Genomic DNA, 25,157 nt, shown 5'->3' with positions numbered 1-25,157 from the left:
ATTTAAGAGACAGAAAAGTTAAACATTACAAAGGAAGTAGAGACTCTCAGAACTGCTGTCCAATTAAAACAAAATAAAACAGGGGCCTCTAGTTAGAAAGAAAGTCACTGGGCAACTTGTGTGGAAATGCTGGAAATCCATAATTTTTCTTTTCTTTTGTGCTAAATAGAAAAAAGGAACCAAGATAACTCTGAACATGAAGAAATTATTTTCTTTGATTAGCTGACCATAATCAAAATAGAAAAGGAAAGACATTGGCTCAAGTGAAGTCAATTTACAATGACTTTAAGGTAGTTTCCCCGCAGTCATAGAAAGATGGACCCTAATATGTCTCACACAGGGATTTGTCTTCTGAGTACAAAGTATGAATAACAAGAAAGGTCTAATAGACTCTATGCAGACAGTTATAGAGTGAAATGTGTATTATAATTTAGGTTTAGTGAAAATTGTAAATAATTTATTGATACTGCTAGAGTGATTTGGTCATTTTAGGTTTTTGATGAGCTGCTGAATTTCTGGGGCTTTGATTTGTTGGCTACTCTGTGGTGCAGGAGATTTTTGATGAGGATTTGGTAGACGACTATGTGAATGAGGGCTGTGTTTGGCTATCACTAAGCTCTTTTGTCCATTTGCTTTTGTTTGTGGTTTACAGCATCTGGGTTTTTGTTTGCTTGTATTTCACTAGCGTTGAAACGATATTTTCTCTGCTCATTTTGCTTTCTTTTAGGATTTTTTACTTGATGCAATTGTTGTTTAATAGTTGTATTCTTATGATGTTTTGGTTGGCTGGAGAGCTTTGACTAGGTTTTATCTTTGGAAATCCCTTTGGACCAGTGCAATTTAAATAGGGTTGAGACTCTCCAAGTTTTTGTCAAGCAGATGAATTTAGCTGTGTGGCAATCCAACCATTTTTTGCCAAGGAAGGTACAGGCTGAAGTGAATCTGATGCTTGTGCAGATGAATTCACATGTAGTCTGTTTTTTTTTTTTTTTTTAGCCTGTTTGTCTCTCTTGTTTCATACTTGTCTATAGGAAGAGAAAGGAGAAGTATTTAGCTTAAATAACCTCTCATTTAAAATTTCATGAATTCAAAATCTTGACTAAGTTTCTTATACATTGAGTAAAACTCTATTATTATTAGATGATAGGAAAAACTCTTTTCTCTGAGACTGCTATTGTGTTAGAAGTAGAGTTTTATTTCAAGAGGACTCTCCAAATGCCACACTGTGGCTACCAGCCCAGAGTCACAAAGCCTGCCACATCTTCTACCCTTGACTGGTGCAATGGAGGAGAATGAGAAGCCTTGAGTTCTCTATTAGTCGGCAATACTTCCAACTCCTAGAAGACAAGGCAGAATTATATTCAGAGCCTTTAACTAAGGGACTTGTGCATTTTAGGTGCTCAATATATGCTGACTAGAGAACATATATTAATAAATATAGAAAACATAAATGTATATTTATAAACTATATAAAATATAGTTTACATGTTTATAAAATAATATATATATATTTATATAAAGATGATATAAAGAGAAACAGACTATTGTACAATACTTTTCCATATAACATTTCTCTACTACATTTTCTTTAATCCTTCTAGGCACATCTTCCAGACAAATTACTAATTAATCTTTACAATAAGATCCTCTAATCTTAGAAGTTTCATTGCAAAAATACTCCCATTCTCCAATTCAAGAATTTGTTTTTTGAAATTAAATATTTTGAATTTTCTTAGAATCCAGAATTGGTCATTTCTATCTCTTTATGATTCCATCCAAGTCTGTAATCTAAACTTTGAAATTCTGCATTTTGTATGCTTCATTTTGGACATGCTTTACTAGTTCTGTATGTTGCTTTAGTAACTTTGGGTGTGAAAGATGTTGGTTCACATCTCTGACTGTCAGAAATCCTGCACATTCTTTGACACTATAGGTATTTCCTGATTCTTCTTGCCAAAAGTGATTTCTTATTAGGGAGTGATATCTATTTTATTTTGTATTGAAGTATAGTTATTTATTTGTATACCATATTATTTTACTCCACTGAAATTTAATTCCTTGCCAGAAATTATACATTACTTTCTCTCCTCGTCAATTATAATGTCTTTCATAAAAAAGGACCACAAAAGTATTCACTGATTGAACAAGTATTTGATAGTTCACATCAGAACCACCTTAAGATTTCTCTGCTTTAGTTTAAATATTAATATCAATATAAATATTAATAACATTGATATTAATATTGTTTCCTTACCATTCCTTTTCCAGATAAAAATGTTCTCAAATCACATTCACCTCTTTGATTTTTTTCTACTGAACATTTTAAATTTTTTCAGTGTTCTCTGTTAATGTGTTCCTGGATTTTATTGCTATTTTATTTTTATATTGATGCTAATGAAGCTCCCATACTTTGGCCACCTGATGTGAAGAACTAACTCATTGGAAAAGACCCGGATGCTGGGAAAGATTGAAGGCAGGAGGAGAAGGGGACGACAGAGGATGAGATGATTGGATGGCATCACCAACCAGTGGACATGAGTTGGAGTAAACTCCAGGAGACAGTGAAGGACAGGCAAGACTGGTGTGCTGCAGTTCATGGGTTCGTAAAGAGTCAGACACAACTTAGAGGCTGAACAACAGCAATATTTCGTGAGTGTTTATTGTGTGCTAAGATCATTTCTGAGCATGTTGTGTTATTAATTCCCCTTCTGTTAATACAGCCTTTTGAGGTGGGTGTACACAGGTCATTGTAGCCTCAGCAAGTCTGTTAGCACAGGCTCAGCCAACTTCATTTGTTTGAACAGCTGCCCACACTATTGAGTCACTATTGACTAATAACTAAAATGATTTGTAGTCCATGTTAAGTTCCTTTTTAAACAAATTGACTTTGGTTTATGGTGTTTCTTTTATGTTTCTTAAGTTGACTTTGAAAAACTGAAATAGAGAACTATTTATTACTGAGAGATAGAGAAGGAACATACCTCAACATAATAAAAGTCATATGCAATACTAAGCCCACAGCAAACATTATTCTCAATGGTGAAAAACTGAAAGAATTTCCTTCCAGATTAGGAATAAGACAAGGGAGCCTACACTTACCACTATTATTCAACATAGTTTTGGAAGTACTAGCCATGGCAATCAAAGAAGAAACAGAAATAAAAGGAATTCAGATTGGAAAAGAAGTAAAATTCTCACTATTTGCAGATGACATGGAACTATATACAGAAAATCCTAAAGATACTATCAGAAAATTACTAGAGCTAATCAGTGAATTTAGTAAAGTTGCAGGATACGAAATTAATACACTAAAATCCCTTGAATTCTTGTACACTAGCAATGAAAAATCAAAAAGCGAAATTAAGGAATTAATTCCACTCACCATTGCAACAACAACAACAAAAAATACCTAGGGATAAACATACCTAAGGAGACAAAAGAACTGTATACAGAAAATTATAAGACACCGATGAAAGAAATCAAAGATAACATGTTCTTGGATTGGAAGAATCAATATTATGAAAATTACTATACGCACTTACCCAAAGCAATCTACAGAATCAATGTAACCCTTATAAAATCACCAGTGTCATTTTTCACAGAACGAGAACAAAAAATTTCACAATTCATATGGAAACACAAAAGATCCTGAATAACTAAAGCAATCTTGAGAAAGAAGGATGGAACTGGAGGAATTAAGCTTCCTGATTTCAGTTCTATGTATGTTAATATTTAAAAGCACAGACTGGTACCAAATGCATCTGCTTAGCATTGTGGTTTTGCCACTGACCAGTTGTGTAACCTTGGGACACTTTTCTTTCTAACTAGTCCATAATTCAGATCATAATGTATAAATTGTGGAGTTACAATAATGGTATCTCTTTTTAAGTTTCTTTTGAAGGTTAAATGAAATAAAAATGTAGTTAGGATACAGTAGGCACATAGTAGGTATTTCACAAAAGTTGGCTACTGGAATTGATTTTTTCTATATCACATTCTGTCAATTCTAAACCATTTTTCAAGCCTTTGCAGACATGGCAGCACTTGGTCCAAGGAGAGAAGGTAAAACAGTCCTTGAATGCATGCTAAGTCACTTCAGTTGTGTCTGACTCTGTGACCCAATGGATGGCAGCCCACCAGACTCCTCTGACACGGGATTCTCTAGGCAAGAATAATGAAGTGGGTTGCCTTGCCCTCCTCCAGAGGACTTTCCTGATCCCAGGATTGAACCTGAGTCTCTTATGTCTCCTGCATTGGCAGGCAGGTTCTTTACCACTAGTGCCAGCTGGGAAGCCCAGTAAAACAGTGAATAAGGGTAAATATGCAAAATTTTTGAGAAAAACTGGTTTTGGTGCCTATTCTTCGTGTCCCTAGATGCGTTTGAATATAACTATCTTTGAGTAGACAGTTTGGAGCAAAATCATTATTAGCATACCATACCATATTACTTTCATCACTAGGGCATGGGCATCTTCAGGTTTTGGTGGCTGTCTTATTCCTAGTTTGTATATTGTGGGATACACTTATTAGTGTAGTGAGAAAGGGAGATCACAGAAATAAAGGACAAATATAGTAAACAAAATGATGAGCAGTAAGATGAGTAGGCAAAGAACTAGTTGGTTTTGACTGAGAAAATAAGCAAATATTCACAGAAAATAAATCACTTGATATTTTGAACAAAAAATAGAAACAATGACATTTTTTGGAATTACAAACATAAAGGGGAAGATTATCTGGACCTGACATAACACATATCATGAAATGACAATTAGAGGTCACTTTTGGCAAGAAGGATCAAGAAGGCCTATAGTATCAGGAGATGTATAGATTTTCTAACAGGCAGAGGTATGAACCAATGACTTTCAGATCAAGAGAAGTACTAAAACAGAATACAGAGTGACTCTCTATTGTAACAGAATGGATCTAATCTAATGAAGGGCGGGAAAAACATCAGCTAACTAGATACTTGGTGCTGAGTAAAAAAGAGGATATTAATGTTGAGAATTTGGAAAACAAGCTGTCACTCTTACGGTTTTGTAGCCTTAATTTAAATTACTTTTCTGAAAGAATTTATCTTCATTCCAGGCCACAAAGAATAAGAAGTTCACAGTCAAAAATAACTGACCCCACATGTACACAAAGCATGTCAAGGTGAATCAGCAGAAACAAATAGCTGTATTAGACCTTCAAAGGACTTCAGTTAATGGAATTATCAGATACAAATGTAAAGATGTTCTTGAAAAGACATGCAGGAACAAAGCACCATGAAAAAAAACAAAGTAAATTTTAAAATGAGCAAATTATCTTCTAGAAATGGAAAAAACCCCATAAATTGAACTAAAAAAACACAGTGAATGTATTTAACTTCAGATTAGGTGCAACTCAAAAGTGAACAAAAGATAAGTATGAAGAAGCTATCCAGAATGCAATATAGGAGAAAATAAGTAGATGATATAAAAACTGTTAAAAGACATAGAAGATAGAGCCACAGGGACTAGAATAATGTATCTGTTTTGGAATCCCAGAAAGAAAAGAAATTGAAAGTGATAGAGATATTATTTGAGAGATAATGCTGGCAATTTTATAAAATTGCTAAAGACAGCAACCCTTAGATTTATGAAAGCTAATGCCAAATAAAGGAGCCCCTGATGGCTCAGATAGTAAAGAGTCTGCCTGCAGTGCATATGTATTATATAATTATATATTATAGTGAAACTATGAAACAAGAAATACCAAAATGGAAGTTATAAAAGTAGCCTGAAAATCATAAAAGAAAAATGATTCCCTTAAGAATGAAGAAGAATTTAATGAATGAATGATATTCTTTATCATGTTTCTTGTCACATATTTTACAAATATATAAGAACAACAGCAACACTCTCTGCACTTTCATTAAAAGCATATCAGAAGTTCATTCTATCAGAGTGCTTGAAAAATTTTCCATTAACTGAAAAATTCAAAGTTTAAAGAACTAAATCTGGGTCTCTTTTCAGATTTAGAAAATGACCAGTACCTCTTTTCAGATTTAGAAAATGACCAGTACCTACCCTTGTGGCTTCTTCCTTCTCGATGTGGTTAAATTATTAGTTAAATGGATTCCGGTCCATTACTGTGCTTGAGCATGTTCACAGTCCAAGGGTAAGTGAAGACTGGGGACAGGAGTAAGAAGAACCAGGCCTCAACAATGGTTTTTATAGCCTGCCATTTTCCCTATTCCGTTCTTTTTGAAGATAGCAAATATTCTGCTGGAAGAGAAGGTCATGACTGGATTGAAGAGTTCTGCTGAAATAAGAGAATAGATAGTTGTCATTTACTGCGTTTGACAGTTGTCCTTTGTCTTCCTCCAGAGGAACAAGTGCGCTGTGATTCACCGCGCCAGGTTTTTCTGTGCCTGAGTTCAGTTTCCTGGAAGTTTAGGTAATCTATGTGCCAGTGGGGTCTCAAAGACTGAGCTTTCCATGCTTCTTAAAAATGTCTAGTGGTTTTAATAAAAAAAAAATACCCTTTATAAATCATGCCCATTTTATCCAAGATGTAATGTGCACACGGGGAAAGAATAATAAGATTGAAGGTATGAGAGACACTATAAAATATTAGTGAAAGGAGCCCATTTTGTTTGTTGTATAAATCCCATTGCACTATCTTATTTTGCACCCACCTCAGTATGCCTTTTATTACAGTAACGTGGATGTCTGTCTGACCTGCCCACTTAGTTAGGGACATATTTGGTGTTTTGATCACCTTTGTACTGACCATAGCTTTCAACATAGACTATTGTGAAAATCAGGTACTTAATGTCTGCCTGCTGAACCTGATTTTGTTCTATTTGATGGAAGACAGAATTTCTTCTTGAAATGGAAACTGTAACTTCAGGTACTGTTGACTTGGTCACATTCCACCTTCCTATATTTCAAAAATACGTAGAGGAATATGTGAACTATTAGATGTGCAATTTAAATAGGAATTTTTCACAACTTTTATGCATATCGCTCACTTCACTCTTGGAGCTCTGTCACTTCTTTTTGATTCTGCTTCTCATGTAATATTTGTCTACTTATCCATCAAAACAAAACTGCTCACATTTCATTCCTTTATGAAGCCATTCTGAGCTTTGATTATTGTTTAATATCTCATGATTTAGTCCTCTGTTATACTCTGCTGTGTTTCTCTCTCTTTCCTTTTCTCTTGCATCTAGCCATTCATGGTTTGTTATCTAAGCTTCTTAATATTAACTTCTAGGAAAGTGAAAGAACCAGTGTGACATAGTCTCTATTATTTTTTGGGAGCCTACTTATAGTTACCACAAGAAAGCTAGAAACTTAGTTTGGAAAGTTTTTGTGTTCTGGAGTCTTTGAACTCTGGTGCATGCTTCTGAAATTTGTTAGTTTAAAATACAAATTTGCCTTGTTTTAATAATGTTAATATTTATTAATTCCAGATGATTAGCTAATTAGCTAAAATGCAAACTTTTACTTTAACACAGGTAGTGGATACACGGGATCAGCAGCAAGTATTATTTGACATGATTTTAGGAAAAAGATGACAAGTGATGCATGTTAAATTATGTTATGGCTTAAATTAAGCCTCTGCTCTCCAAAAGATATGTTGAAATCCTAACTCCCAGTAACTCAGAGTGTGATTTTATTTGGAGGTAGGGTCACTGCAGATGTAATCAGTTAAGGTGAGGTCATACTGGAGTAGGCTCTATTATGATATGTCCTCTTGAGAAGATGGTCACATACAGACTCAAGGAGAATGTTGTCAGAAGACAGGCAGAGATGGGAATTATGCTGCCATAAGCCAAGGGATGATTTGAGTTAACAGGAAGTGGGAGAAGCAAGCAAGGATTCTTTCCTCAGGAGGAGCAAGGCCCTGCCCACACTTTGGTTTTTGAAGTTCTAGGCTCCAGAACCGTGTCAGTTCAGTTCAGTTCAGGTGCTCAGTCATGTCTGACTCTGTGACCTCATGGATTTCAGCATGCCAGGCTTCCCTGTCCATCCCAACTCCCAGAGCCTACCCAAACTCTTGTCCATCACGTTGGTGATGCCATCCAACCATCTCATCCTCTGTCGTCCCCTTCTTCTCCCACCTTCAATATTTCCCAGCATCAGGGTCTTTTCCAATGTGTCAGTTCTTTGCATCAGGTGGCCAAAGTACTGGAGTTTCAGCTTCACCATCAGTCCTTCCAATGAATATTCAGGACTGATTTCCTTTAGGACTGACATATTGGATCTCCTTGCAGTCCACGGGACTCTCGAGTCTTCTCCGACACCACAGTTTAAAAGCATCAATTCTTTGGTGCTCGGCTTTCTTTATAGTCCAACTCTCACATCCATACATGACTACTAGAAAAGCCATAGCTTTGACTAGATGGACCTTTGCTGGTAAAGTAATGTCTCTGCTTCTTAATATGCTGTCTAGGTTGGTCATAGCTTTTCTTCCAATGAACAAGCATCCTTTAATTTCATGGCTGCAGTAACCATCTGCAGTGATTTTGGAGCCCCCCAAAATAAAATCACTATTTCCATTGTTTCCCCATCTATTTGTAATGAAGTGATGGGACCAGATGCCGTGGTCTTAGTTTTCTGAATGTTGAGTTTTAAGCCAATTTTTTCACTCTCCTCTTTCACTTTCATCAAGAGGCTCTTTAGTTCTTCTTTGCTTTCTGCCATAAGGGTGGTGTCATCTGCATATCTGAGGTTATCGATATTTCTCCTGGCAATCTTGATTTCACCTTGGGCTTCACCCAGCCTGGGCTTTTGCATGATGTACTCTGCATATAAGTTATATATGCAGAGTGACAATATACAGCCTTGACGTTCTCCTTTACTGGTTTGGAACCAGTCTGTTGTTCCATGTCCAGTTCTAACTGTTGCTTCTTGACCTGCATACAGATTTCTCAGGAGGCAGATCAGGTGCTCTGGTATTCCCATCTCTTTAAGAATTTTCCACAGTTAGTCGTGATCCACACGGTCAAAGGCTTTGGCATAGTCAATAAAACATAAGTAGATGTTTTTCTGGAACTCTCTTGCTTTTTCGATGATCCAGTGGATGGCTCTAACCAAACGCGAAAGGCTCTAACCTAACAGCCTGGCCTGCTCACAGAACAAAGGATTGAGCGAATACCAAAGGAGAGCTAGCTGGCTCTGTACTGGCTGCTCCCCACCCAGAGGCAGAGGCAGGCTTGTGACAGCCAGAACCGTGACGCTATACATTTTTGTGTTTAAACCACGAAGTGTGTGAAGCATTTTTTAGGATAGCTCTAGGAAACTAATACCAATAGATACAGGATTTCTTAATAAGTAATATCTCCATGAGGTTTTGAATGCTTTTCTCTTACTTTTTTCTCTTTTACATTAATATGTATGTGTCTAGCTCCCTGTTCTTATAGTTAAAACTTCCCAGATTCATGCCCTGTGAAGTCATCCATCTCCAGCATGTTCTTTCTAATTCCTCTTCCTCTCTTTTGTATGAGATTATACTCTGTTTAAATAAGGACAGAACACTATCTACCTCTGTTTTCCTTTATTTTGTTTTCAGCACTGTATCATGTTTCTTAGATTTGTTTCTCAATCTAGGGTAGAGTGTCTGCGTGAAAGATTTTCTTTTCCTTCCAAAAGAACTGTACAGTTTGCCAACACCTTGGGTACAGATACTTTGCAAAGTTGGCAGATTGATTTGGAATTATTTTTTATGCTTAAGACATTATCTGTTAGTTAAAACTTTATTGGTGGTGGTTTAATTGCTAAGTTATGTCCAACCCTTGCCTGCCAGGCTCCTCTGTCCATGGGATTCTCCAGGCAAGAATACTGGAGTGGGTTGCCATTTCCTTCTTCATAAAACTCTATTACTTAAAATAAAAAGAAGATTTTCATAATCTAATGCTCAGTGACACAGGGAGTTGAGACATTTTTTATGTTGGGATAACAATAGAGTTTTCTGGAAGTAAAAAAGTCTATAAAGTTGATTCTGTCTCCAGGTTAATATCCTTAAGAGTGGGTATCAGAAGGTTAGAGAAACTGTATTTAGCAGAAAAAGTCTCCTTTGATATTTCAATTCCTTCTCTTTCAATTACCCTAGCAGACAGTTGACATCACCTGTGTCCATGAGAAGTGAGAATCTCTGAATTGTCATGTTTTAAGGATGTATCATTGTTTGGATTATTTTTTGCTTTCTAGAAAACTTTATTCTTTGGGACATGAAATTTGAAATTATTTAGTGGTTTCTTTTGGCAGGCCTTTTCCACACCAATCTTCAAGGCTCATAAAATACTGTCAGTCAGTTGAAGCAGTTTCCTGTTTTAGCAGAAGCGTCTTGTTAGGAGGAGGGATAAAGCCTTTGTTGTGTTCTACAGCAGCAAGTTGCTCGTTTTATAGCTAACAGACAGAAAGCCCTTCAGGTTGCTCTCTACTTCTTGGGCCTTTTCAATACTCTTTTGGAGTACTCAGTGTGTTTTTTTCTAGACTTTGGATTAATCTCTAAGTATTTTGGAGAAGGACCCAAGTGTTTCCTCTTTCACTGAATATCCTTTCAGGTGTTGTTTATGGTGGCTGAATAATGGAGATTAGTCTCCGGACCATGAGCGTCCAAGACTCAGGCTTAGGAAAAGCAGAGAAGAGTCCCTGACCACAGTGTTCTCAGCTATCAGCCAGGCAGTCACATTAGTGACAAGAGAATACATACAAGAGAATACATTTCCTCTTCACCAGAGCAGTCAGGGACAGAGGGAGAGCCTAGGTATGTTCTCTCCATCAGTTTTGGTCTGTGATGTCCAAAACTAGTAAGATGAAAGTTGAGATGCCATAGTCATCCTCTGGTCATTATTGACAATATCAAGTCTGCCAATATGTTTGTATGAGTTACTCACTGATCAAAGATGCCCAGAAAGAGGGGTAAGTGAGAGTTGAAATCTAGCCTTTTTCCTGCTTACTAAGTCATGAACTTTTTTTTTTTATTTCATCTTTCTCTTTATTCAAAATACAATAGCATAAAAATCCAAAAGCAATAGGCTCTTCCCTGTATGGTCTCCAATGCTCTGAGGAGGCAGAACTGAGCTCCGAGGAATGTGAGAGGACCATCTTAAGCAAGTAATAGTTCCTGTGCTGAGTTTGAGGGCCCCAAACTAAATCCTTGGATGTGTGCTAGGGTTGGGGCTCCAGTTCTTGAAGAGGAATAGGAGTGGAAATCATTTTGAGATGACAAACTGACCAGAAGAGGGCTCAGCACCAGTAAGGTCTGGTGGGAGAAGCAGGGAAAGTGACCCTCCTTTCTGCCGCCACCTAAGGCAGAGGCATGTGACTCCAGCAAGGGCTGAAGTAGGCAGCAGCTCCTCGGATCCCATAATGGAGAGGCCAACCCACTCCGGGGCTGGTTAACTGGTGTGCCCTGGCAGTGGAATGCTAGCCATAAGAAGGGAGACAAACTGCTCTAATTTCTGTGCAGCTTGCTTCCCAGCCTCTAGTACTTCCTTGTGATCGGCCTTCCCCTGGCTTTCATAATCCATGATGACCTTGTTTGTGATGAGTGAGAAGCCAAAGACTCGAAGTCCACAGTGTCTTGCGACTATAACTTCTGGTACTGTGCTCATGCCAACAGCATCTGCCCCTAGATTCCGCAGCAGGCGACACTCTGCCACAGTCTCATAATTGGGGCCCCCCAACATCACATAGGTGCCTTCCTGTAACTCTCTTTGCTCCCCCATTTGTTTCCAGGTACTGTGAGCTTTCTGCCTCATATCCCGGTCGTAGGCATCAGACATGGCAGGGAAACGAACTCCAAACCTTTCCTCATTGGGCCCTCTGAGAGGGTTCTCACCACTGAAACCAGGTAGGTTGATGTGATCACGGATCAGCATGATATCGCCAACCTCAAAGTTGGGGTTCAGCCCTCCAGCTGCGTTGGTGACCACTAGGATCTCCACACCCAGAAGCCGGAAAACCCTCACTGGGAACGTCACCTTCCAGAACGGGTAGCCTTCATACATGTGGAACCTGCCCTGCATCATCACACAGGCTCTGCCATTCAAGATCCCAAACACCAGTCGACCAGCATGACCTGGCACTGTACTTTTGGGAAAGTTTGGTATTTCACTGTAGTCAAAGGTCTGGGCTTGAGTCAATCTGTTAATCAGACCTCCTAACCCAGAACCACAGATCATTGCCACTCGAGGTTGCTGTTCGGTATGAGACAAAAGCCATTTTGCAGTGTCTTGATAATCTTCATATGTAAATCCATTCTCCATGGTCCCGCAGACGCCCTCTCGATGAGTTTGCCCTTCTCGGTTTATATCTGCTCCTCTGAGCTGAGCTGGCTCCAGTAACCGAGTGTTACCCACCCAGCGTCTGTCATGAACTTTTGTAAAGGGTTGTATTAAATTGGTAGAAGGGGTAGTAGTTTTTTATTTTCACAAAGATGCTTTATGGTTTATTTGCAACCCTGAAACATAGTGAGGAGGTTTATATTTAAGACAATCAAACTTAGCTGTCTATCGGGTGTCTACATGCTCTTTACTTCAAAACAGTATTTGGAAAGTAGGAATGATTACAGTCTAGCATTTTAAGTGGTGTCCCTGTAGTGAGGGTGACTTTCCTAGATACTCATATTTTCTCTTCTAATCATTTCTGGAATCAGCACACACATTTATAAGGTAGTTGTAAGATGTGTAGCTCAGTTAGGAATTCAATGTGTGGCTTTTCTGTATATGGAAGCCTTCAATTCCATAGAGCTTCCCTAGTAAGATGAATCTGATGGATAATGTCTTTATCTCTAATTATTTCTTAAAAAAGTAATCAAACTTTTTTCTTGAATGAATATGAAGTAATTGGGATCCAGCTAGACTCCTTGATCTCTTGGCATCAACTTGTTGCATGGGTTTGTGCCATATTTTAGGTTCTCTTTACCTTGTCTCTTAGTCTTCCCTGTTATGTTGCCCTTCATGAGCTGACATTGGCAAATCATAGAAATCAGTCAATCAATAGATGCAGCATAAAATTAAAAATAACAACAACAAACTGAATCATGAAGTAAAGATCAAGATTGGGTTTGTATCAGGTGACAAATTGAGGTCCAAAAGATAGAGACCAGGATTTAGCACACAGAGATCAAATTTGCAATAATAGTAACCAGATGATAAGAAACCATTGATCAGGAAAAGTCAGAAATGCAAAGGAGCAGAGTCAGGTTTGCAAATGAGTGTCAAAAGTACCAGGCTTCCCATTTCATGAAAGAGAGGAGAAATAGAAGTTCAGTCTCACAGGCCAGAGCAGGGTGGAGCTGGACAGATGGATCACAGGCAGAAAGAATATGCTGCAGGTGGCCTCTTCCTGTGACCTTGATGTCTACATTTGCCTGGAAACCCATTTCCTGTTGTCCTGGTTGAGTGCAATGGGTATGCAGGTTTACAAAGCATTAGCTAATGTCATGACAAACCCATCAAACTGTATTCTGAAAGTTTAACATACTGGAAAATGACCTTAGTATTAGTGACCTTAGTATTACAAAGCATTAGCTAATGTCATGACAAACCCATCAAACTGGATTCTGAAAGTTTAACATACTGGAAAATGACCTTAGTATTAGTATAATATCAGTATTATATCTGATATTATGCAGATTTCACAGACACTCAACATGACTTTCTGGGGAGATCATTGTGGGTACAGTCTGGTCCAGGTGGCTTAAGGGAAGCAAAGTGAGCTGAGCCTTTATGGCTTTTAGAGAGGTGGGTCTGGGCAAGAGTTCACAGTGGGTTTGGGGACTGTGAAGTTCGAATTGTTCTTGGACACCAAAAACATGAAATACACACTGAATTTCTTCTCTTAGTTGTTCAGATGTGGAAAGACAGGGAGGAGCTTGGGAATTTAAAAGCTGTCAATGGTCAAACATCAAAAATGGAACCAGTCTCTCTTTTTTTTTAAATTTTTTTTATTTTTTATTTTTTTAAAATTTTATTTTATTTTTAAACTTTACATAATTATATTAGTTTTGCCAAATATCAAAATGAATCCACCACAGGCATACATGTGTTCCCCATCCTGAACCCTCCTCCCTCCTCCCTCCCCACACCATCCCTCTGGGTCGTCCCAGTGCACCAGCCCCAAGCATCCAGTATCGCGCATCAAACCTGGACTGGCAACTCGTTTCTTACATGATATTCTACATGTTTCAATGTCACTCTCCCAAATCTTCCCACCCTCTCCCTCTCCCACAGAGTCCATAAGACTGTTCTATACATCAGTGTCTCTTTTGCTGTCCCGTACACCAGGTTATTGTTACCATCTTTCTAAATTCCATATATATGCGTTAGTATACTGTATTTATGTTTTTCCTTCTGGCTTACTTCACTCTGTATAATAAGCAGTGGTACATATATACAATGGAGTATTACTCAGCCATTAAAAAGAATACATTTGAATCAGTTCTAATGAGGTGGAACCAGTCTCTTAATTAGAGGAGAATACATATCAAAGTAGTCATATGGTCATACATTTTTGTAATATACTGTGCTGTGATTAGTCACTCAGTTCAGTTCAGTTCAGTCGCTCAGTTGTGTCCAACTCTTTGCGACCCCATGAATCACAGCACACCAGGCCTTCCTGTCCACCACCAACTCCCGGAGTTCACTCAAACTCACGTCCTTCGAGTCAGTGATGCCATCCAGCCATCTCATCCTCTGTCGTCCCCTTCTCCTCCTGCCCCCAATCCCTCCCAGCATCAGAGTCTTTTCCAATGAGTCAACTCTTCGCATGAGGTGAACACCCAGGACTGATCTCCTCTAGCATGGACTGGTTGGATCTCCTTGCAGTCCAAGGGACTTCTCCAACACCACAGTTCAAAAGCATCAATTCTTCGGTGCTCAGCTTTCTTCACAGTCCAACTCTCACATCCATACATGACTACTGGAAAAACCATAGCCTTGACTAGACAGACACTCAGTTGTGTCCAACTCTTTGCAACCCCATGGACTGTAGCCCATCATCCTCCATTCCATGGAGAGGCTCCTCTCTCCATGAAATTCTACAGGCAAGAATCCTGGAGTGGGTAACCATTCCCTTCTCCAGGGAATCTTCCCCATCCAGGGATAGAACCTAGGTCTCCCACATTGCCAGCAGATTCCTTACTGTCTGAGCCACCAGGAAAGTCCTTTTTTTTTTTTGCAGTATTTATAGTAATAAAATATTTAATCATGAAAGGTTAAGACTAATGTCTTTTTCTTCTTCAATTCTTCTTCTGTCTCACTTCCTTTTGTGTCTGGAGGCACTGGAGAGGGTGTTGCAAGCCTTTTGGAGAACACGTTATATGGGACTTGAGAGGGGGAATATAGTTAATTTGGACATAATAGGATATATTTATGTGGGTCACAGTCACTTTTAGGTATAGTTAAGTTATTACTAGGCTTCTTGGTGTAAAAGCAGCTTCTGGAAATAATTATATTACTTGGCTTTGTGATATGAATGTGTAGGGCCAAATGTCATGTCAGTGTAAAAACATATCTTAGAGTTACTAGTCCCAAAAGAAAAGTGGACAGAGGAAGAGAAACACATTTTGAAAGGTACAGAGACTGTGAAAAATATTTTACTCATCAGATACAGAAAATTGTAAAGATATAATTTAGTTCTCATTGATGCCTAGTCAAAATGGAAACTCCTGCCTTAATTATTGTTGTTTAGTTTATAAGTCATGTCTGATTCTTTTGTGACTCCATAGACTATTTATCATCTATTCTATATCAATCTCAAGAATGTCATGGAATATAATATTCATATTTTCTGTTTTCATAGTGCATGAACCAAGCTATTCTGACTCTTTGAAATCCCATGGACTGTAGCCCTCCAGGATCCTCTGTCCATGGGATTTCCCAGGCAAGAATACTGGAGTGGGTTGCCTTTTCCTTCTCCAGGGGATCTTCCTAACCTGGGGATTGAGCCTGCATCTCCTACATTGGCAGGAGAATTCTTTACCACTGAGCCACTTGGGAAGCTCCAATTTAAAAGTGAGTACATCTTTATTTTGAGCCACATATTTTATGCATATCCAGGAAATGTTAGTATTTTCAAAAATATTATAAAACTCGTAATATATTACTATAATTGAGGACATTATCAATAAAGTGCATGGTTTCAAAAAACTTTTAAGATAAGTTACTTTTATAAGAAAACTTTCATTACTCTGAACTCTTACAGTTCATATATGAAGGGAACTTGGCAAAATATCCCAATATTTGGCAATGATTTAAAAAATTTACATGTTATTGCCAACAATGAGTAGTAAAGCTTAAATGAAATTTCTAAACTATCAATAATAAAAATATGTTTTAATCATCCATACTTCCCAGGTGCTACAAGCGGTAAAGAATCTGCCTGCCAATGCAGAAGACACAAGAGATGGAGGTTCAATCCATGAGGTGGGAAGCTCCCCTGGAGACGGAAATGGCAACCCACTCCAGTATTTCTTGCCTGGAAAATTCCATGGACAGAGGAGTCTGGCGGCCTACAGTACATGGGGTTGCAGAGTTGGACACAATTGAGCACACACATACATGCTAAAGGGAAACTGAATTATTATTTTTTGTTTCTTACAGAAAATGATAATTTCTGTAAGAAACATTTCATTAAGTCATGTCATTTGAAGTGGTAATCAAAGACTAAAAAATTCAACTTACTAAGAATGTAGACATTTTTTAGGTGGTTGATTACTAAGATTTTTAGGGAGGAGATTGTGTCAGTTTTTAAAAGTTTATAATTTGTTGAGATTTCTTACATTTTTCTAAGTAGACATTCACTCTTGTACATGATTTAGAATTCATAATTTTGTATTCTTTTCCTTAAGAGGACCACCCAAATGATATAAGATTCCAGTCCCACAAAACCTGGATGTGCCCCATTAGTAACAGTATTGGAATCTGAGGTCAGTAATCCTTTACTATCTCATTAAGGGTAGGCTACCCTTAATATAACCAAGGGCTAAAGATTTATAAGTGTGACTACTACTATTGTTATCTTTCAGTTCAGTTCAGTTCAGTTCAGTCACTCAACGGTGTCTGACTCTTTGCGACCCCATGGACTGCAGCACGCCAGGCTTCCTTGTCCACGTGTCCATCACCAACTCCCAGAGCTTACTCAAAATCATGTCCATTGAGTCGGTGATGCCATCCAACCATCTCATCTTCTGTTGTCCCCTTCTCCTCCTGCCCTCAATCTTTCCCAGCACCAGGGTCTTTTCAAATGAGTCAGTTCTTCACATCAGGTGGCCAAAGTACTAGAGTTTCAGCTTCAGCATCAGTCCTTCCAATGAATATTCAGGAATGATTTCCTTTAGGACTGACAAGTTGGATCTCCTTGCAGTCCAAAGGACTTGCAAGAGTCTTCTCCGACACCACGGTTCAAAAGCATCAGTTCTTTGACGCTCAGCTTTCTTTATAGTCCAACTCTCCCATTCATACATGAATGAATGGGAAAAACCATAACTTTGACTAGACGGACCTTTGCTGGATTATAATGTCTCTGCTTTTTAATATGCTGTCTAGGTTGGTTATAGCTTTTCTTCCAAGGAGCAAGCGTCTTTTAATTTCATGGCTGCAGTCACCATCTGCAGTGATTTTGGAGCCCAAAACATAAAGTCTTTCACTGTTTCCATTGTTTCCCCACCTATCTGCCATGAAGTGATGGGACCAGATGCCATGGTCTTAGTTTTCTGAATGTCGAATTTTAAGCCAACTTTTTCACTCTCCTCTTTCACTTTCATCAAGAGGCTCTTTAGTTCTTCACTTTCTGCCATAAGTGTGGTGTCATCTTCATATCTAAGGTTATTGATATTTCTCCTGGCAATCTTGATTCCAGCTTGTGTTTCATGCAGCCCAGCGTTTCTCATGATATACTCTGCATATAAGTTAAATGATCAGGGTGGCAATATACAGCCTTGATGCACTCCTTTAATGATTTGGATCTAGTCTGTTGTTCCATGTCCAGTTCTAACTGTTGCTTCTTGACCTGCATACAGATTTCTCAGGAGGCCAGATCGGGTGGTCTGGTATTCCTATCTCTTTAAGAATTTTCTACAGTTTTTTGTCATCCACACAATCAAAGGCTTTGACATAGTCAATAAACCAAAAGTGGATGTTTTTCTAAAACTCTCTCACTTTTTGGATGATCCAATGTATGTTGGCAATTTAATCTCTGCTTCCTCTACCTTTTCTAAATCCAACTTGAACATCTGGACATTCACAGTTCACATACTATTGAAGCCTGGCTTGGAGAATTTTGAGTATTACTTTGCTAGTGTGTGAAATGAGTGCAATTGTGTGGTAGTTTGAGTATTCTTTGGCATTGCCTTTCTTTGGGATTGGAATGAAAACTGACCTTTTCCAATCCTGTGGCCATTATCTTTACTAGTGAAAAAAACTTGTCAACAAAGATAATCTGGGCTTATTTATGTCATGGCTATTTCTGGGAAGTATTAGGGAGAGAGAGAAAGAGAGTAAGCGTAAGTAAATGTGAGACATTCAACTTTATTAATTATTTTTTCCAGAATCACTAATATAGAAAGTGGGTATTTCATAGTTCTAATATCCATAAGTTTGTGCATGTATAAAGTTGCTTCAGTCGTGTCTGACTCTGTGTGACACTATGGACTACAGCCTGCCAGGCTTCTCTGTCCATGGGATTCTCCAGGCAAGAATATTGTAATAGGTTGCTATGCCCTTCTCCAGGGAATCTTCCAGACCCAAGAATTGAATCTGAGTCTCTTACATCTACCTGCACTGGCAGGCAGATTCTTTCCACTATCATAACTTGGGAAGTCCATATGTTTATGGACTACCAAATCCTGACACTCTGACACTTTTAGGCTATTTGATGGAACATAATAATTGTTTTAAGGGTTACATGAGCTTATATTTATAAAGTTCTTACTGTTGGGCCGTACCATGCATGTGTTAAATAAAACAAATTTTTGTCGTGGTGGCCAATGTAGATTTTCTCTCTCATTGCTTCACCTCAATTCTGTTCAGTGGGCCTTTGTTAGGTGACTCAGCAGAGTTTTTTCCCCCTATTTTGTCATATTTAAAATTTTTATAGGTCAGCTGAGACTCCAAGGGGAAAAAAAGCTCTCTCTGTTCTACCCTTTCACATCTCAGTCCTGCTCCCCACAGGCAAGTGTTTCCAACTCTTGAGTGGTTTCTTCCAGTATTTATGTCCATATCTTAAATCTCATAAGTTTAACAGGTACTTTAAAAATTGTTGACATTTTTTCTTACTTATTTAAATTGGAGTATAATTGCTTTACAATGTTGTGTTAGTTTCTGCTGTACAGCAAAGTGAATCAGCTATATGTATACATATATTTGGGCTTCCCTGGTGTTCAGTGGTAAAGATTCTGCCTGCCAATGCAAGAAACACAGGTTTGATCCCTGGGTTGGGAAGATCCCCTAGAAGGAAGGAAATGGCAACCCACTCCAGTATTCTTGCCTGGGAAATCCCCTGGACAGTGGAGCCTGGCAGGCTACAGTCCATGGGGTCGCAAAGGGTCGAACATGACTTAACAGCTAAACAACACATACCTATATCCCCTCCCTCTGGAGCCTCCCTCCCCCTGCCATCCCACCCCCTAGGTCATCACAGAGCACTGAGCTGAGCTCCCTGTGCTGTACAGCAGCTTCTCATTAGCTGTCTATCTTACACATGATAGTGTATATAGTCAGTGCTATATTTGTCTCATCCTTTTCTTCCCTCTCTTTGTCCACAAATCTATTCTCTATGTCTGCATCACTATTCCTGTCCTACAGAAATAGGTTTATCAGTACCATTTCGCTAGACTCCATATATATGCAATGATATACGATATTTGTTTTTCTCTCTGACTTAATTCACTCTGTATGACAGACCCTGTGTTGATTCACTTAACTACAAATGACCCAATTTTGTTCCTTTTTATGACTGAGTAATATTCCATTGTATATATGTACCACAGCTTCTTTATCCATTCCTCTGTTGATGGACATTAAGGTTGCTTCCATCTCCTGGTTATTGTAAATAGTGCTGTAATGGACATTGGGGTCCACATGTCTTTTTAAATTGTGATTTTCTTAGGGTATATGACTATTGGCCTTTTAAGGAGGTATAACATACTTCCAGTAAAGTGTGCACATCTTTACCTTCACACATGTTACATCTTGAATTTTTACACATTACCTATGCATGCACATGTGTGCCTAGAGCCCAGATCAATGTACGAAAGATTGCTAGCTCCCCAGCAGCAGAGTTCCTTTTACTTCCTTGTAGCTGTAACATTCCAAGCATAACTCATCCATCAACTTTGAACTGGGTCTTTCAACCCCAGAACTACTGACATTTATGGGACTATCCTGTGCCCTGTAGGATGTTTGGCAGCATCCCTGTCTTTCACTCATTTGCTTAGGCAGAAGAATACACTCCCCAGATATCTGTGCCCTAATCCCTGAATCCTGTGAAGCCTATTACATGGTGAGGGGGGTATTGAGATGGGAGATGAAATTAAGGTTGCTAATCAGCTGACCATATTATAAGCCAATTAGCCTGAATTATCTAGATGGACCATGTAATCACAAGGGTTCTTAAATATGGAAGAGGCAGGCAGTGATGCACGTTGATGATGGAGGAAGAAACCACAAGCCTTGGAACTTAGGCCACCCCTAGAGGCTGGAAAAGACGAGGAAGTGGATGTTCCCCTAGAACCTCCAGGAAGAACACAGCCTTTCTGACACCTTAATTCTAGCCCAGTGAAACCCATTTGAGGTTTTTGAACAGAATTTTCTGGTTGATCTGTAATGTTTTATACTTCGGAACTTGATATTGAAATTGTTGCTCAGTTACTAAATCACGTCCGACTCTTTGCGACCCCATGGACTCCAGCATGCCATGTCCTTCACTATCTCCTGGAGTTTGATCAAATTCATGTCCACTGAGTCAGTGATGTTGTCTAACCATCTCATCCTCTGCCACCCCCTTCTCCTTTTGCCCTCAATCTTTCTTAGTGTCAGGGTCTTTTCCAATGAGTTGGCTCTTCGTGTCAAGTGGCCAAAGTACTGGAACTTCAGCTTCAGCATCAGTCCTTCTGTTCTGGGCCATCAGTAGCTTAGGGAATTTCACTTAACATAGGTTGTTTCCTTCCTATTTGATCACACAGCTCTCTGCTTTTGCAAAACATTTGCAATATATATATATATATATATTTTAATGTCTATCTTCTCAGCCAAATAGTAGGCTCTGTGAAAATAACAACCCTGTACTTTGCTAAAACTCAAGCACCAAGGACAATGCCTGACACATGGCAGACATTTCTGAGGTGAATGGCATTGAATTGCATGAAGCATCGTAGGTGAAGCATTTTTCACTTTCCAGCCACAACCCTGTGTCATGGTGACTGTTGTGTGTATCACACCCACTGTGTCCAGCCACTGCAGCATAGTCAATGTGGCTCAGCTCTTTCATTCGACAGAACTTTCTGTCAAAGTTTACTCACATCTCACTCTCTCCCTCACCCAGCCAAGTGGATATGATGCAAGACACACACACATGTGGTATCTGATGATGCCCTGAGTGGTTGAAAACTGGAGGGAGGAGGGTTCAGGATGGGGAACACATATATACCTGTGGCAGATTCATTTTGATATATGGTAAAACCAATACAATATTGTAAAATAAAATAAAGTAAAAAAAATTGATAAGCTGTTCTTAGTCACCTTTTATGATTATGGTATGGCCTTTTTCCTAGGAGCTGTGGGCTTGGTTATAATGGCAGTAGTGTTTGATGGGTATGTATTCTCCTTTGTGATTAAGAGAAATTTGGAAAGTAAGAGTGCCTTTTTCTTTTCTTTTAAATTGAGATAAAGATGTACAGAACATTTTAAGACTTCTGGAGGCTTATAACTTAATGTTGCAGAGGGCTTGAATAGTTGTGATTTGAGAAAACATGTTCTGTCTTTAGGGCTTCCCAGGTGACTCACTGCTAAAGAATAGTCCTGCCAAGCAGGAGACATGAATTTGATTCCTGGGTTGAGAAGATGCCTGGAGAAGGAAATGGCAACCCACCCCAGTATTCTTGCCTGGAAAATCCCAAGGACAGAGGCACCTGGCGGGCTATGGTCCATGGGGTCACCAAAAGTCAGACATGACTGAGTGACTGAATAGCAGCAGTAGCTCTGTCTTTTGGGGGAAGCCTGGTTCATTCGTTTCACTCTTCAAGAGAAATCTCCGGATCTTGGGAAATTTTCTACTAAAAGAACAGGAATTTCAGATAGCATGGTGAAAGTGTCTAGCATATTAATAGAAGATCAGTTGTCTGTAGGGAAGTAGGGCAGACTTACTGGGTATGGTGCAGCTGGTGGGCAATAGCCCTCCTAAAAACATATAGGGTACAACTTGCAGAATGTGAGGGGTAGCTCTGGAAGTGTGAGTGACAGGGAATAGATTTTGGGAGGGAATAGGTGTGGGGAGGGCTCTAAGTCTTGACTGGAAGTTGTACCTAACAGGAATATGGGAAACAGAAGCTTGGGAGGAAAGGTATGCTGAAGGTGAAATGAAGTTAATGGCAGACTTTCATCACCAATGAGCCCTTACATTTCACTGGAGCATCAGTGTGATGTGACCCAACAAACTTATTTTACCATGGGCTCATGGAAGAGAGGAGAGGAGTGAGCAAGTGGCCAGCCTTGCCTGGTGACTGAAATAGGGCTCATGGCAGAGATGGCAGATTGCCCCCATTAAAAACTTTGTTGAGGGATGAGATAATGCATGCCTAAACTCAAAGGGATAAAAAGCTCCTTGATGGTAGGAAATGTTTTGACTATGAATGTCTAGTAGTATTTATTTAATCCTCAAATTGAAGATTAAACTGGAATTGGCATGGATCTGTTCAGTTGCTACTAGCAGAACAGGTAAGGAAACAGACAGCTGACATTGCAGAGACCCTGATGATCCCTCATGCTTATGATGATCCCTTATGTGATGCTTAAATATTATACAAATTTGCAAGCCAGATTATGGTAATGACAGCTGACAAGGAGACTGGGGCAATCTGGCTCTAGTAGTGCCTTAAAGTAGGAGTTCAGAGTTATTCTTAAAAGGCTAAATATACAGAGATACAAATTTGTATGCTCCCAGACATTTTATACATTCCATAAAAAGTTGGTTAATCTTTTGTTTCAAACAATTTAAAATTTATTTTTCAGGAACAAATGCAATTTGAAATGACCTTAATATACCTGATATACCTCTAAAAAGTATTTTCCTGCTATAATCAAATTTCATTTTAATTCTATTTTATTAAAATAAATAAAATTCTGCCTCATGTCTCCATTTAGACATTTAGATTTGCTAGAATGGATACAATGGACTTTTCACTCCCCAAATCAATGACACTGTCTTTATTAAAAAATGATTACCTAATTTGAGAGATATTTTGAGGGGAAGTAAAATGATAAATTTATTAGAATACTGTTTCATTTTTTATATTCATTGGCTTATGCTGATGTACTCAAGACAGCATGTTAAAATTTAATAATGTATTTAATTTATATTAATGTATTTATGCATGCATTATTTCTATTTTATTATTTTATATTTATTTTAAAAATTTGGTGTTGTAATGTATTTTTACTATTTCATTGTCCATATTGATTGGTACATTTCTGGGAGAAAGACAGTAAAAGTTGATATAATTTTATAATTTACCTTACTGCTAGCTCTCTCCCTGTCTATGCAAGAAGTCAGGAACTCATATTTTACCTTACCTACTTGTTCAGTTTCAAGATGCTGAACAGGCTGCTACTGATATGTGCTAATAGTTCCTAATGAGCAGTTCACCCTTCTCTGGTTAGCTTTCTATCCTGGGAGGACAACCATACAAACTCCTTGTCTCTCAGATTTTTGTTGGAGTCCATTGATGAAAGAAATAGGAGAAGGAAAGAGGAAGGGATATTATACTGCTCTCTTCCTGTTGTGGGCAGTAGTGATGACCCTTCACAGCAACAGATAACACTCATTTCATCCACAGTCCTCAGCTCTCATTCAGGTTCTGGTATTGCTATTCGCTCCTTTGTCCCATCAAGTTGAGGCACACCACAAGCTCCACTGTGGTTAGACTTTGTATGCCTCAACACCCTTTGCTGGTTCACTTAATACTGTCCGTTCTCTTTGAGCAGATCTTTTACTAAATGCTTTTTGTCCCCCTCATAAAATGTGTCTGTTTCTTTCTCTGAAACTCATTTTATCAGCTGTAGGTAGGTAATAAAAATAGGAAAGGTGATAGTCATCAAGACAGCAATACGTGCATATAATTGCTTGAACACTTTATTTGCTTTGGTTAGAACAAGATAGGTTCCATTGAAATAATTGAAGTTCATTTTACATAAGATCTCAGAGAAGTTTAGAAAATAATTTTTCACATCTCCAAACAAGAAATTAAAGGAATTTATTCCCAGAACTCTTTAAATTCATACAGGTGGATGTAGTTTGGGAGTTGTAAACACGGACAGTTGTATTGGGCAATATGGTGGAGGGAGGGCTGATTATAATTTGAGTAGTAACTTTGGTAGGAACTGTGGAGGTAATTTCTACTGATATTGTGTTGGTAGGTGGGCTCTTTTGCTGAAGGCATGGGTACTGTTGAAGAGGTTGTGAATTCTGTTGTGATAGTGGGTTCTGTGAAAATGCTGAAAGTGGTTGCTGTGGTAGTGGAGTTTGTGAAAATACTTGTAGTGATTGTTATTGTGATGGGTTATGTACTAGTGTTGATAATTGCTGGAGTGGGAAATTCTGTATAAATAGTGGTAGTTGGTGTGGAGGTGTATTCTGTAGAAGCAATAGTTGCTGCTGTGGTGGAAGTGATGATGGTTGCAGTAGTGGTGAATTTTGTGGAAGTTGTGGTAATTGGTACAGTAGTGAGTTCTGTGGAAATGCTGGTGGTTGCTATTGTGATGGGTTACATGCAAAGAATGGTGGTTGGAGTTGTGGGAGGTTCAGCAGAAGTGGTGGGTTCTGTAGTAGTAGTGATGGTTGCTGTGTTGGGGAATTTTGTGGAAGAGGTGACGGTTACTGTAGAGGTGGGCTCTGTAATGATTGCTGCTGTGATGATGGGTTCAGTAGAAATAGTGGTGGTGGTGACTGTGGCTGGTTCAGTAGAAG

General features: G+C 38.7%; 1 long non-coding RNA gene and 1 pseudogene across 1 annotated transcript; both read right to left on the bottom strand.

Annotated features, from left to right (window-relative positions):
• Positions 1 to 884: 884 nt before the first annotated feature.
• Positions 885 to 6,204, bottom strand: LOC104970052 (uncharacterized). Its single transcript, XR_807417.4, has 2 exons — positions 6,048 to 6,204; positions 885 to 1,025 (listed from the first exon to the last, which is right to left on the bottom strand). It is a non-coding gene; the product is annotated as an uncharacterized lncRNA (long non-coding RNA).
• A 4,738-nt stretch (positions 6,205 to 10,942) lies between these two features.
• On the bottom strand, positions 10,943 to 12,334 carry LOC787045 (purine nucleoside phosphorylase pseudogene; annotated as a pseudogene).
• Positions 12,335 to 25,157: the final 12,823 nt, after the last annotated feature.

This window comes from Bos taurus, chromosome 6 (genome assembly GCF_002263795.3).
Source record: "Bos taurus isolate L1 Dominette 01449 registration number 42190680 breed Hereford chromosome 6, ARS-UCD2.0, whole genome shotgun sequence".
Classification (NCBI taxonomy): domain Eukaryota; kingdom Metazoa; phylum Chordata; class Mammalia; order Artiodactyla; family Bovidae; genus Bos; species Bos taurus.
This window is presented reverse-complemented; position numbering and strand designations above follow the sequence as displayed.